Here is a 12,637-nt window from a genome sequence, read left to right on the forward strand (position 1 = left end):
TAATACATCCTCATAAGGAAGCCGGTGTCTTGCGTGCGTTGCGCTTCCTCGAGGGCGCATTGTCTGCGCGCCGGGTGAATGCCAGGGCTTGGGTGCGCATTGTTCTTGCAAAACAATGCAGCAAGCGGCCCGTGCCTTCTTCCCCACTGCCAACGCAGCCAGCCCTACTCTTGGGGTGCGCTTCTCGAGGGTAGGCAGTCAGGGAGGGAAACGAGCGAGACTCCATTACGAGGCATAGAGCTAGCGCCCAGACTCCAATATAGAGCCATCTAGTCAGTGATCAGACTCCATCACAGAGCATAGAGCTAGTGGTCAGACTCCATTACAAGGTATAAAGCAAGTGATCAGATTCCATAATACATAGAGCTAGTGATCAGACACCTTCAAAGAGCATAGAGCTAGTGATCAGACTCCATTATAAGGCATAGAGCTAGTGATCAGAAACCTTCATAGAGCTACTAATCAGACTTCATTACAGAGCATAGAGCTAGTGATCAGACTCATTTACAGAGCATAGAGCTAGTGAACAGACTCCTTTACAGAGCATAGAGCTACTGATCAGACTCCCTTACAGAGCACAGAGAACATAGAGCTAGTGATCAGACACCTTTAAAGAGCATATAGCTAGTGATCAGACTTCATTACAGAGTATAGAGCAAGTGATCAGACTCCAAAACAGAGCATAGAGATAGTGATACGACACCTTTAAAGAGAATAGAGCAAGTGATCATACTCCATTACAAGGCATAGAGCTAGTGATCAGACACCATTAAAGAGCACAGAGCTAGGGATCAGACTTCATTAAAGAGCATAGAGTTAGTGATCAGACTCATTTAAAGAGCATAGAGCTAGTGATCAAACTTCGTTACAGAGTATAGAGCAAGTGATCAGACTCCAAAACAGAGCATAGAGCTAGTGATCAGACACCTTCAAAGAGCATAGAGCTAGTGATCAGACTCCATTATAAGGCATAGAGCTAGTGATCAGAAACCTTCATAGAGCTACTAATCAGACTTCATTACAGAGCATAGAGCTAGTGATCAGACTCATTTACAGAGCATAGAGCTAGTGAACAGACTCCTTTACAGAGCATAGAGCTACTGATCAGACTCCCTTACAGAGCACAGAGAACATAGAGCTAGTGATGAGACACCTTTAAAGAGCATATAGCTAGTGATCAGACTTCATTACAGAGTATAGAGCAAGTGATCAGACTCCAAAACAGAGCATAGAGATAGTGATACGACACCTTTAAAGAGAATAGAGCAAGTGATCATACTCCATTACAAGGCATAGAGCTAGTGATCAGACACCATTAAAGAGCACAGAGCTAGGGATCAGACTTCATTAAAGAGCATAGAGTTAGTGATCAGACTCATTTAAAGAGCATAGAGCTAGTGATCAAACTTCGTTACAGAGTATAGAGCAAGTGATCAGACTCCAAAACAGAGCATAGAGCTAGTGATCAGACACCTTTAAAGAGCATAGAGCTAGTGATCAAACTTCTTTACAGAGTACGGAACTAGTGATCAGAGTACAGAGCGAGTCATCAGTCTAATTTAGAAATAGAGAGCTGATGAGTAAACTCCATTACAGAGCATAGAGCCAGTGATCAGACTCCTTTACAGAGTGTAGCGCTAGCAGTCAGCATTGAGTAAAACTCCACTGGAGCAATTGGCCCCACCCTCCAACATCTCCCCGGGCCTTTCCACCTCTTTCCAACCAGCTCCCCCACAATCGTGGTCGAAGGAAAAACTTCGATTTCAACCGTGCCAATATTTTTTTCCTTATTTCACCTTTTGGGGGATCATCTAATCCCATGACACTAATGCAGTGATGGGTGGTTGGGTGGGGGGGAGGTGACACCTTGGCACTTGCACTGTACAGATGTTTGTTTCCTTCGAAAATAACCCCAGCTGGAATCTCAGAGGAATTTTTCGCTCTGAAACCTTGACATACTTGACGCCATAAATCAAAAAATATGTATTTTTTTGTTTGCTGGTGGGAGGGGCGGATGCCATAGAAAAATAGGAACATTATTAGAGGCCGGCGGGGCCCTGTGAGGCGCTGCCCCGACTCGCTCCGGGAAATAAAACGTTGCCTGGCGCTTGTGTATCTGCGCCCGGGACTCAGCCGGCAGGTCGGGTTACCATTTTTTTCTTTCTAAACCAAAAATGAAAAGAAATCAGTTTTAGAACTGTTGATGAAACGTGTATAATTTGTCTTTAACATAAGGCATGTGAAAATGGTGCACTTTGAGAGTCACTGTTAACGCGGCTCACAGGTAAACCTTGTGTTTCACTTTGTCCAGATCACCATGTTGTGAGCATTCTGCAGAGATAACTGCTGTTGACATTTAGCATTGATAACCCTGGTGTTAACACATTCAGATAACCCTAATATCTCTACAGTTAACAATTCACAAGAAAAACTCACTTGTTTGGGACTAAAGCTAACCCTGGTATTAACCCACAGCAGTGGTAGTTCTGGTGTTTACACTAACCACTGATAACCCTTGGGCTTTTAACACCTACCACTCGTGACACTGGTGTTAACATAGACCATGGCTATCTCTTCTGTCAAAATACGAACTGTCAGCCCTCCTGTTAACTAGTAGCCCTGCTGTCAACACATAACATGATAACTCAACAGGTAACACTTACCACTGTGAGCCATAGTGTTAATGAATCTCACTTATAACACGGCTGTTAACACTTAGCACTGATACCCTTCTTGTTAACACTTAGCACTTTTGTTAACCACTTGCACTGTGAGCCCTAGCGTTCACACTGAGTGTTAATAACACTAGTGTTTTCACACTTTGCACTGATGATAACATGGGAGTTGATGCATCTCATTGATTGTACTAGTGTTAACACTAATCAATGATCACATGGGTGTAAGCCAGGGCACAAGTCCTAAAAAAAGAAGTGGGGGAACGCGGTCATCGGAAGTGACGTCATGACAGGTGGCTCCGATCTCGTCCCAGAGAGGCCAAAAAGGTGAAGTCCAGCTGTTTGGCAGCAGGGACGCCGTCCACCCTGTAAAATAAGTGGAGTGACACCCAAAGCAGCCCAAAGCAACCATTTTGATGGAGCAGACCAAGCTATAGCCCGAGACGTGCCCAACAAGGCTTGCACGTCGCATAGTTGAGCGATCGGTAGGCTGAGCGAGGTGGGGCACTTCTGGTAGGCAACAGAAAGAAACAGGGGAGTAGAAAGGAAACAAGACAGGCAGAAATACTCGCCCAATAGAGTACGAGACCCCAGGGCCTCGCACTGGAACGAACAAAGGCAAAGCCAAGCTGGCCCACAAAAATCTGGAAACGGTTGGGTCATTAAGAGACTGGGTAACAAGTATAAAGAAGAACAGAAGGGAAACCAATACCAGCAACCCAAGTACAAACAGGGCTGCGCGTCACAACAAGGGGAGCAGGCCCAGATACACAGAGGCCAAGTATCAAGAAGTGGTTGAGGAAAGGGATCGATCCTCTCGACACCAGCAACATCAAGAACCAAGAGACCATACTCAAAGAGGGGACAGCACTGAAAGTAACCGCCACAGCCTAGGACTCGGGGAACCGACTAACCAAAAGAGTGAAGAAACCGGTAGGCCAGACAAGATGCAACCAAAAGGAGCACCGGTTCCTCAGCGCAATAGACTGGACAAATACACAGTTCCCCGGAGCATGGCAGTAGAGGGAACAGAGGCATCTGGAACCCATGAAACGGAAGAGCCAACATTAGGAGCAATAATGGCGGCAATACACAGTCTGGGGGCAACACTTGAAACCAACATAGACAAAGTCACAATAGACGTAAACCTTCTGCGGGCCGACAAGAACAAAAGTTTGGAAAAAGTCAAACTTGCGGTAACAAATATCGGAGACTTGCAAGAGGTCACCAAAAAACTGGAAGACAAGATGCAACGACTAGTGCAGCAGCAGCAAACAATGGCAGCAAAGTTGAAAGATCAAGAAGGGAGGGTCCGAAGGAACAACATTAGGGTGGTGGGGATGCCGAAGGGAATGGAGAGACCCGCCATGGACCTTTTTCTGGAGGACTTAATCCTAAACCAGCTGAAACCGACACGCCTCTCCAGATTCTTTACAGTAGAAAGAGCCCACAGAGCACTGGTTTCACCTCCCAAACCAGGAGCACCACCAAGAACAATAATAGCTCAGATATTAAACTATCGAGATCAAGATGCCATCCTACAGGCCGCCTGGACTCAGGGTGACCTGCTCCATGACAATGCCATGATACGTTTCTTCCTGGACTATACCTTGATGGTGCAACAACAGCAGCGGACCTTCGATGAGTTTAAGAGGGCATTGAGAAAAAAGAGAGCCTCAAATACGTAATGTTGTTTCCAACCAAACTAAGAGCAATAGACAATGGGAAAACTTGGTATTTCACAGTACCAGAAACAGTTTGGGACTGGATTGAAAGGGGCAGGAAAAGTGATAACAGAGGTTGGTGAAACCTTTAGAGACCATAAGTGGGAGAGCAGGATGACAATCCGCCTGGCATCGGACGAGGAGACAGGACGGACACAGGACCCACGCAGAAGCATGGCCCGCCGAATAGGTGCCCAACTGTAGAAGAGGGGAAGGGGGGATAAGGACCGGCCAAGCTACAACTAGACGGTCCATAACCACGGTAATGACGCCTGAAAGGGCAAGAATACCAAAAGGGGTGATGTTGGAGGACATATCAGGCAGACCCCCCAAAACGACGAACTGTGTGGACCGGGAAACAACCTTTACAACGCAACTTTTACAACGCACTACCATTACAACGAAATTTTTACAACGCAAAAACCATTACAACGCATGTATTTACAACGCATGTTTTTACAACGCAGGTACCTTTACAACGCATACCATTACAACGTAAGTATTGGTAAGTATATAATTATATTTAAAATGTTATATGTTTGGGTTTTTTAGGGGTATTTTTAGGGTTCAGGGTCAGTTTTCAATTTTTGGGTAAAAGGGTATTTTTAGGGTTCAGGGTCAGTTTTTAGTTTTTGGGTAAAGGGGTATTTTAAGTGTTCAGGGTCAGTTTTCAGTTTTTGGGTAAAGGGGTATTTTTAAGGGTTCAGGGTCAGTTTTCAGTTTTTGGGTAAAGGGGTATTTTTAGGGTTCAGGGTCAGTTTTCAGTTTTTGGGTAAAGGGGTATTTTTAGGGTTCAGGGTCAGTTTTTGGGTAAAGGGGTATTTTTAGGGTTCAGGGTCAGTTTTCAGTTTTTGGGTAAAGGGGTATTTTTAGGGTTCAGGGTCAGTTTTCAGTTTTTGGGTAAAGGGGTATTTTTAGGGTTCAGGGTCAGTTTTCAGTTTTTGGGTAAAGGGGCATTTTTAGGGTTGAGGGTCAGTTTTGGGTTTTTGGGTAAAGGGGTATTTTTAGGGTTCAATCAATCAATCAATCAAAGACATTTATAGAGCGCGCTACTCACCCGTAGGGTCTCAAGGCGCTGGGGGGGGGGGGGGTGCCGTTACTGCTCGAACAGCCAGGTCTTGAGCTTCTTCCTGAAGGAGAGGTGGTCTTGGGTCAGGCGTAGGTCGGGAGGGAGGGAGTTCCAGGTCTTGGCGGCCAGGTAGGAGAAGGACCTTCCTCCTGTGGTCGCTCTTCGGATGCGGGGGACGGCGGCGAGGGCGTGGCTGGTTGATCGGAGGTGGCGCTTGGGAGTGTAGAAGTTGACTCGGTTGTTGAGGTAGCTCGGGCCTTGATCGTGTAGGGCTTTGTGTGCGTGGGTGAGGAGACGGAAGGTTATTCTTTTGTTGACGGGGAGCCAGTGCAGGTCTCTCAGATGTCCGGATATGTGACTGTTTCGTGGGATGTCGAGGATGAGTCTGGCTGAGGCGTTCTGGATTCGCTGGAGTCTCTTCTGGAGCTTGGCGGTGGTTCCGGCGTAGAGGGCGTTGCCGTAGTCCAGGCGGCTGGTGACGAGGGCCTGGGTGACCGTCTTCCTGGTCTCGGTGGGGATCCACCAGAAGATCTTCCGTAGCATGCGCAGGATGTTGAAGCATGACGAGGAGACGGCGTTGACTTGTCTGGTCATGGAAAGGGAGGAGTCCAGGATGAAGCCTAGGTTGCGTGCGTGGTCCGTCGGTTTGGGTGCGGTGCCCAGGGCGGGGGGCCACCAGGAGTCGTCCCAGGCGGAGGGCGAGGAGCCCAGGATGAGGACCTCCGTCTTGTCTGAGTTCAGTTTCAGGCGGCTGGTCGTCATCCACTCGGCTACGTCTCTCATCCCTTCGTGCAGGTTGGCTCTGGCGGCGGCGGGGTCGTTGGTCAGGGAGAGGATCAGCTGGGTGTCGTCGGCGTAGGAGATTATGTTGAGGTTGTGTTGTCGTGCGATGGCCGCGAGGGGGCTCATGTAGACGTTGAAGAGGGTGGGACTCAGCGAGGATCCTTGAGGGACGCAGCAGATGACTTCGGTGGCCTCTGATTTGTACGGTGGTAGGCGGACTCTCTGTGTTCTTCCGTCGAGGAAGGAGGTGATCCATTCCAGTGCCTTCTCCTGGATTCCGACGTTGCCGAGGCGCTGCACTAGGGTGCGGTGGCAGACAGTGTCGAATGCCGCGGAGAGGTCCAGGAGGATGAGGGCCGCTGTTTCTCCGTTGTCCATCAGGGCTCGGATGTCATCGGTGGCAGCGATGAGGGCGGTCTCAGTGCTGTGGTTGGCTCGGAAGCCAGACTGTGAGGGGTCGAGGGATCCATTCGTCTCGAGGAAGGCGGCCAGCTGTTTGTTGACGGTCTTCTCGATGACTTTGGCCGGGAACGGGAGGAGCGAGATGGGACGGTAATTCTTGAGTTCGGTGGGGTCCGCTGTAGGTTTCTTGAGTAGAGCGCTGAGTTCGTCGTGCTTCCAGCTCTCAGGGAAGGTGGCGGTGTCGAAGGAGGTGTTGATAATGTCCCGCAGGTGGGGTGCGATGACAGCGTCGGCCTTGTTGAAGACGTGGTGAGGGCAGGGGTCGGTCGGAGATCCGGAGTGGACGGAGTTCATTGTGCGGACGGTGTCTTCGGTGCTGATCGGAGTCCAGGCGCGGAGGGTGGTGGTGGGTGGTGTTGCTTTGGTCGTGGCGTGCGTCGGTTGGATGTTGAAGCTGTTGTGTATGTCCGCGATCTTGTTGTGGAAGTAGGAGGCGAGGGAGTTGCAGAGGTCTTGCGAAGGGGTGATGTCGTTGTTTCCGGCGTTGGGGTTGGAGAGCTCTTTCACGATGTTGAAGAGTTCCTTGCAGTTGTGTGCGTTGTTGTCCAGCCGGTCCTTGTATGCGTTTTTCTTGGTGGCGCGGATCAGTTGGTGGTGTTTCCGGGTGGCGAGCTTGAGGGTGGTCATGTTGTCCATTGTTGGTTCTCTTCTCCATACTTTCTCGAGGGCTCGGCAGTTCTTCTTGGAGCTCTTGAGTTCGTCGGTGAACCATGGGGCTTTTCTGCTGCTGGGTCTGCTGGGCGGGGTCCTCAGAGGGGCGAGTTCGTCCGCGCAGTTGCTGCTCCACTTCGTGAGGTTGTCGGCGGCCTGGCTGGGGTTCGCTGAGCCGGCAGGAGGGTGCTGGTTCAGGGAAGCGGCGAGCTGGTCGGCTGTGATCTTGTTCCAGCTTCTTCGGGCAACCTGTTGCTGGTGGTGGTGGATCGTCGTTCTTTTGAAGGTGAAGTGGACACAGCTGTGGTCCGTCCAGTGGAGTCCTGTGGTGTGGCTGAAGGCGATGTCTTTGCTGGATGAGAAGACGGCGTCGAGTGTGTGTCCGGCGAGGTGGGTGGGGGTGGACACCAGCTGCTTGAGTCCGAGGTTGGCGAGGTTGTCGAGCAGGGTGCTGGTGTTTCAGTCGCTGTTGTTCTCCAGGTGGAAGTTGAGGTCCCCCAGGAGGATGTAGTCGGCGGAGGGGAGGGCATGCGGGCTGATGAAGTCGGCGATGTCCTCGCTGAATTGTGTGCGTGGTCCCGGGGGTCGGTAGATCAGGGTGCCTCTGAGGGTGGTCTTCGGGTCGGTGTGGATCTGGAAGTGCAGGTGTTCGGCGGTGGTTAGGGCGTCGTTGGTGTTGGTCGTGATGCGGATGGTGTCCCTGTGGATGATGGCGATGCCTCCTCCCATCTGGTTGGCGGTGCGGTCCCTCCGGGTGATTTTGTAGCCCTCAGGGATGGCGATGGCGATGTCGGGCGCTGAGGAGGCGTTCATCCAGGTCTCCGTGAGGAAGGCGACGTCAGGGGCTGTGGTGTCGAGGAGGTTCCAGAGTTCGACGGCGTGTCTGTGGACGGAGCGGGTGTTGAGCAGGATGCACTTGAGGTGGTTGCTGCTGGTGTTCGGCTTGGAGGGTGCAGGTGCAGGGTAGGTCCGGATGCAGGTGAACTTGCAGGCGTGGCAGCTGAAGGGTCCGTGGGTGTGCTTCGGGGTGGCTCGGTGGCATCCCGGGGTGCCGCCGGTGTTGAGTGCGATGAGTTCGGCGGCGTTGTAGGTCAGTCGGGTAGTCTTCCGTCGGTGGGGGCCAGGGGTCCTGGCACTGGGCGCGGTCCAGGCGCGGACGGGCGCAGACGGACTTACGTTTGGCGCGCCTTCGGCGCACAATCGGCGCGCCCGCTGCGCGTTCGCACGGTCGCCATATATGGCGAAGTGCGAGGGAGGGCGGAGCAGCTGGGAGGCGGGAGCCGGGAGGGTACAGAAAGAAAAGGGGCGGGGTTAGCGACGGTGGCGGGAAGCGGGGAGCGGGGAGTGATGAGACGGGGGCGAAAAATTAAACCAGGCAAGCAGGCACTAGGGGGGCAAAGATACAATACAAAATACAATGTACAACAGTTAAATCACATAAAACAGTGGTACCAGGCAGGATATCTGGCACAGACCACGCCGCTCGATGTTAGGGGGCGTGGTCACGCGACGGCAGCCGGAGCAGAGACAGGCAGGCGGGGAGGCACACGCGGCAGCTGGTGGCCGTGCGGCGCGGGGGTGACCTAAACTAGGGTCAGTTTGGGGTTTTTGGGTAAAAGGGTATTTTTAGGGTTCAGGGTCAGTTTTGGGTTTTTGGGTAAAGGGGTATTTTTAGGGTTCAGGGTCAGTTTTGGGTTTTTGGGGTACAGGGGTATTTTTAGGGTTCAGGGTCAGTTTGGGGTTTTTGGGTAAATGGGTATTTTAAGGGTTCAGGGTCAGTTTTGGGTTTTTGGGGTACAGGGGTACAGGGTAAAAATAAAATAAAATTAAATTTAAATTAAATCAATTAAATGAAAATAAATTAAATTAAATTACATTAAATTAAATTAAATTAAATTATATTCATTTCAATTAATTTAAATTAAAAAAAATAATATATACTTACCAATACTTACGTTGTAATTGTATGCGTTGTAAAGGTACCTGCGTTGTAAAAACATGCGTTGTAAATACATGCGTTGTAATAGTTTTTGCGTTGTAAAAATTTCGTTGTAATGGTATGCGTTGTAAAAGTATGAGTTGTAACGTCATACATCCGTGTGGACCTTATGGACATAAGCAGGGGGTTACACAAGACAGCATATGAAAGGCAGCTGGGGAGGGGGAAACAGCACGGAAACCAAAAATCAGGTGCCAACCGACCCCACTTAGTAGAATGTTGCTTAAGCGGCGACAGGCGCTCTGCAAATTGGGGACAGGGTAGTTCTACACCTACAGGGCAGGTTGGCAGGGTTAAATTACGGGAACCGTTCTTATTTACATACTGTTTGTTTAGCTTGTATAGATAATTATTTGTTTGAATTAGAAGTAGTGGCACCCCAATATATGATTCATATAGAAAAGAGCACATGAGAAACAGGGGCGGAAGGGAGATGAGAGAGAGTGGACACTCAGCATTACGAAATGGCCTCACAATCATTTAAAACTATGAGGATCCTATCCTGGAATGTCAACAGGTACAAAATTAAACGCACAATGGTCCTCCAAAATCTACGCAGACATTCCCCGGATCTTGTGTTGCTACAAGAAACACATTTAAAAGACAATCATTACTTAGTGTTGAAAAGGTTCGGCTACACATTAATAGCCTATGTGGGATTTACATCCTACTTAAGGGCCGTGCCTATCCTCAGTAAAAACATGCACCCCTTTGTGGTGGGCTGCACTTAGTGTGACCCTGAGGTAAGATATGTAGTTTTGACCGGGACATGGGAGGGAAGAACTGTTAATATATGCGCCACCTACATACCGCCCAAACTCCACTCAAAGACCTTTCCAGAGATAATAAAACACTCCTTGAAATGCACCAGGGGCTTCTCCTATTGGGTGGGGATATGAATGCAGTGATGGCCCTAGAAATGGATAGGAATATAAGACCGGACAAAGCAAACCGGACCGTGCCCTATTGAAGACATTCACAGGAGCGATGGGGCTAGTGGATTTATGGCGAACACACAATTCTAGCACTAGACAGTACACACATATGTCTGCGGCACATGTCAGTGGGACACAATTAGACTATATTTTTACACAGACAATGCATGCAGGTTTATGTATGGAGGCGAGGCATAGGGCCAGAGGAATATCGGATCACTCATCGGTACAGGTAGTAATAAGGGGCCCGGTCAGGGAATTCACCCTCCCACCACTACAGTCATGGCAGTTCAAGGACAATGATTTTGTGGGTAAATTAAGGGAAAGAACGGAACAATATTTGGTAGAAAATATAGGGACAGTTGACTCTCAATGCACGTTGTGGGAAACATATAAGGCAGTGGCAAGGGGATATGCCCAAGCACTAGCGGGTGAGAAAAGAAAAGAAAGAAGCACTAGATATGAGGAGCTTGAGATTGCGGACATAGAAGAGCAATTAGGGCGAGCCGCAAGAGGACACACTGGGCCCCACCTTAAGGCACAAACTGAGGTTAAAACAATCCGAACTGAGAAAGCTAGAAGAGCGAGCAGCTGGATCTCATGCAATAGTCACTCAGCAACGTATTTATGATGTAGGAGACAAAGCTAATAAGCTAATAGCGTGGTTAGAAAGAGGAGATACAGCCCTTAATTGGGTACTAGTAATACAGAAGCCTGATGGCGCAACAAGTAAATCAAATGGGGAAATAGCAGAGGCTTTCGCCACCCATTATGAGACACTGTACCAGTCCGCAACAAAAAGGACAGCAAGGGATAGTGCAGAACTTTTGAGATATATTCGCTTAACGGTACTCTCCCCGGAAGACAGGGATGAAATGGATAAAGAACTGACAGTGGAGGAAGTGACCAGAGCCATACGAGACCTGCAGTAGGCATAGCAGCCGGCCCGAATGGACTACCCGCTGAAATGTATAAATGAGTAACTGATAAGATTGCTCAACCAATTCTCAATACATTTCATAGGGCCCTAGAGGAAGGGAAATTACTGGAAGATTTGTGACTGGCGACGATAGCGGTAATACCAAAAGAGGGAAAACCCCTGGAACAGTGCAGTTCCTATAGACCTATATCGTTAATTAATTTTGAAGCTAAGGTGCTAGCCAAGGTATTAGCAAACAGAATACAGCAAATAAACCTGACAATAGTCCACCCGGACCAATCTGGCTTTATACCACACAGAAGCACAAGACTAAATCTCCGCAGATTGTTTGGAGTTCTGCATGAAACTGTGCAGAAACCGGGAGAGGCAACGGCGGTGCTGGCTCTAGACGCCAGACTGGCATTTGACAGTGTTGAATGGACATACCTCTTCACGGTGCTCGATAGGAAGGGCTTTGGACTGAAATTGAGATTGTGGATTGCCCTTCTGTAAAGGAATCCACTGGCACGGGTAAGGGTAAATGGGACAGTCTCGTGACCCTTCCAGTTACATAGAGGGAGACGTCAAGGATGCCCTCTCTCCCCTTTCATTTTTTGCAATGGCAATGGAGCCGCTTGCAGCGTGGGGACAAAATGACCCAATAGTCTTTGGTATTAACATTGGAGGAGACTGGGAGGAACGCATTTCCCTTTACACGGACGGCTTGCTGCTATATGCTAGTAGACCGCATCAGCCGATACAAGACTCATACATGTGTTTTGCCTCTTTGGCAGCTATTCTGGTTACCAAATAAATTGGGGGAAATCGCTAGTGTTCCCACTGACAACGGACCTTCCGCCCCTTTCGTCCACTTGTGCAGCACTGGCACAAAGGCGGAATTTAAATAATTGGGAATATATATCACTAGACCTGAAAAGGACTTTATGGCCCTGAACTTGAATTCGTAGCTTGAAGACTGAGAGAGGTGGTTCATTGGAGACAGCTTCCGGTCTCATTGATGGGTAGGGCGGTATTATTTGAAATGAAGGTGGTCCCTCGCCTGTTGTACGCACTACAAAACACCCTGTATCAGATCCCCGTTACGTTTTTAGGAGTCTACTATGGGATAGAGGGACCCCGCATATCGCGCTTAAAACGTTGCAACTAGAAGTTTATGAAGGGGGGTTGGCCACCCACGGACCACGGGGGTCTGGGAGTACCATCCTTCGAAGCGTACTTTCTGGCAGTGCAGCTGCACTGGTTATCGCACTGACGAATGAGCGTCATATAGGAGAAACAATCACTGACAAGAATGCTAATGCCCGGTACCAAACTGATGCGCACTTACCCCCTGCAGGTTTTAATAGCCCGTACGTGCATGCTGAAGGTACACTGCATGTCAAGAGACAAGCCCCTATAC

This window comes from Lissotriton helveticus, chromosome 1_1 (genome assembly GCF_964261635.1).
Source record: "Lissotriton helveticus chromosome 1_1, aLisHel1.1, whole genome shotgun sequence".
Taxonomy (NCBI): Eukaryota; Metazoa; Chordata; class Amphibia; order Caudata; family Salamandridae; genus Lissotriton; species Lissotriton helveticus.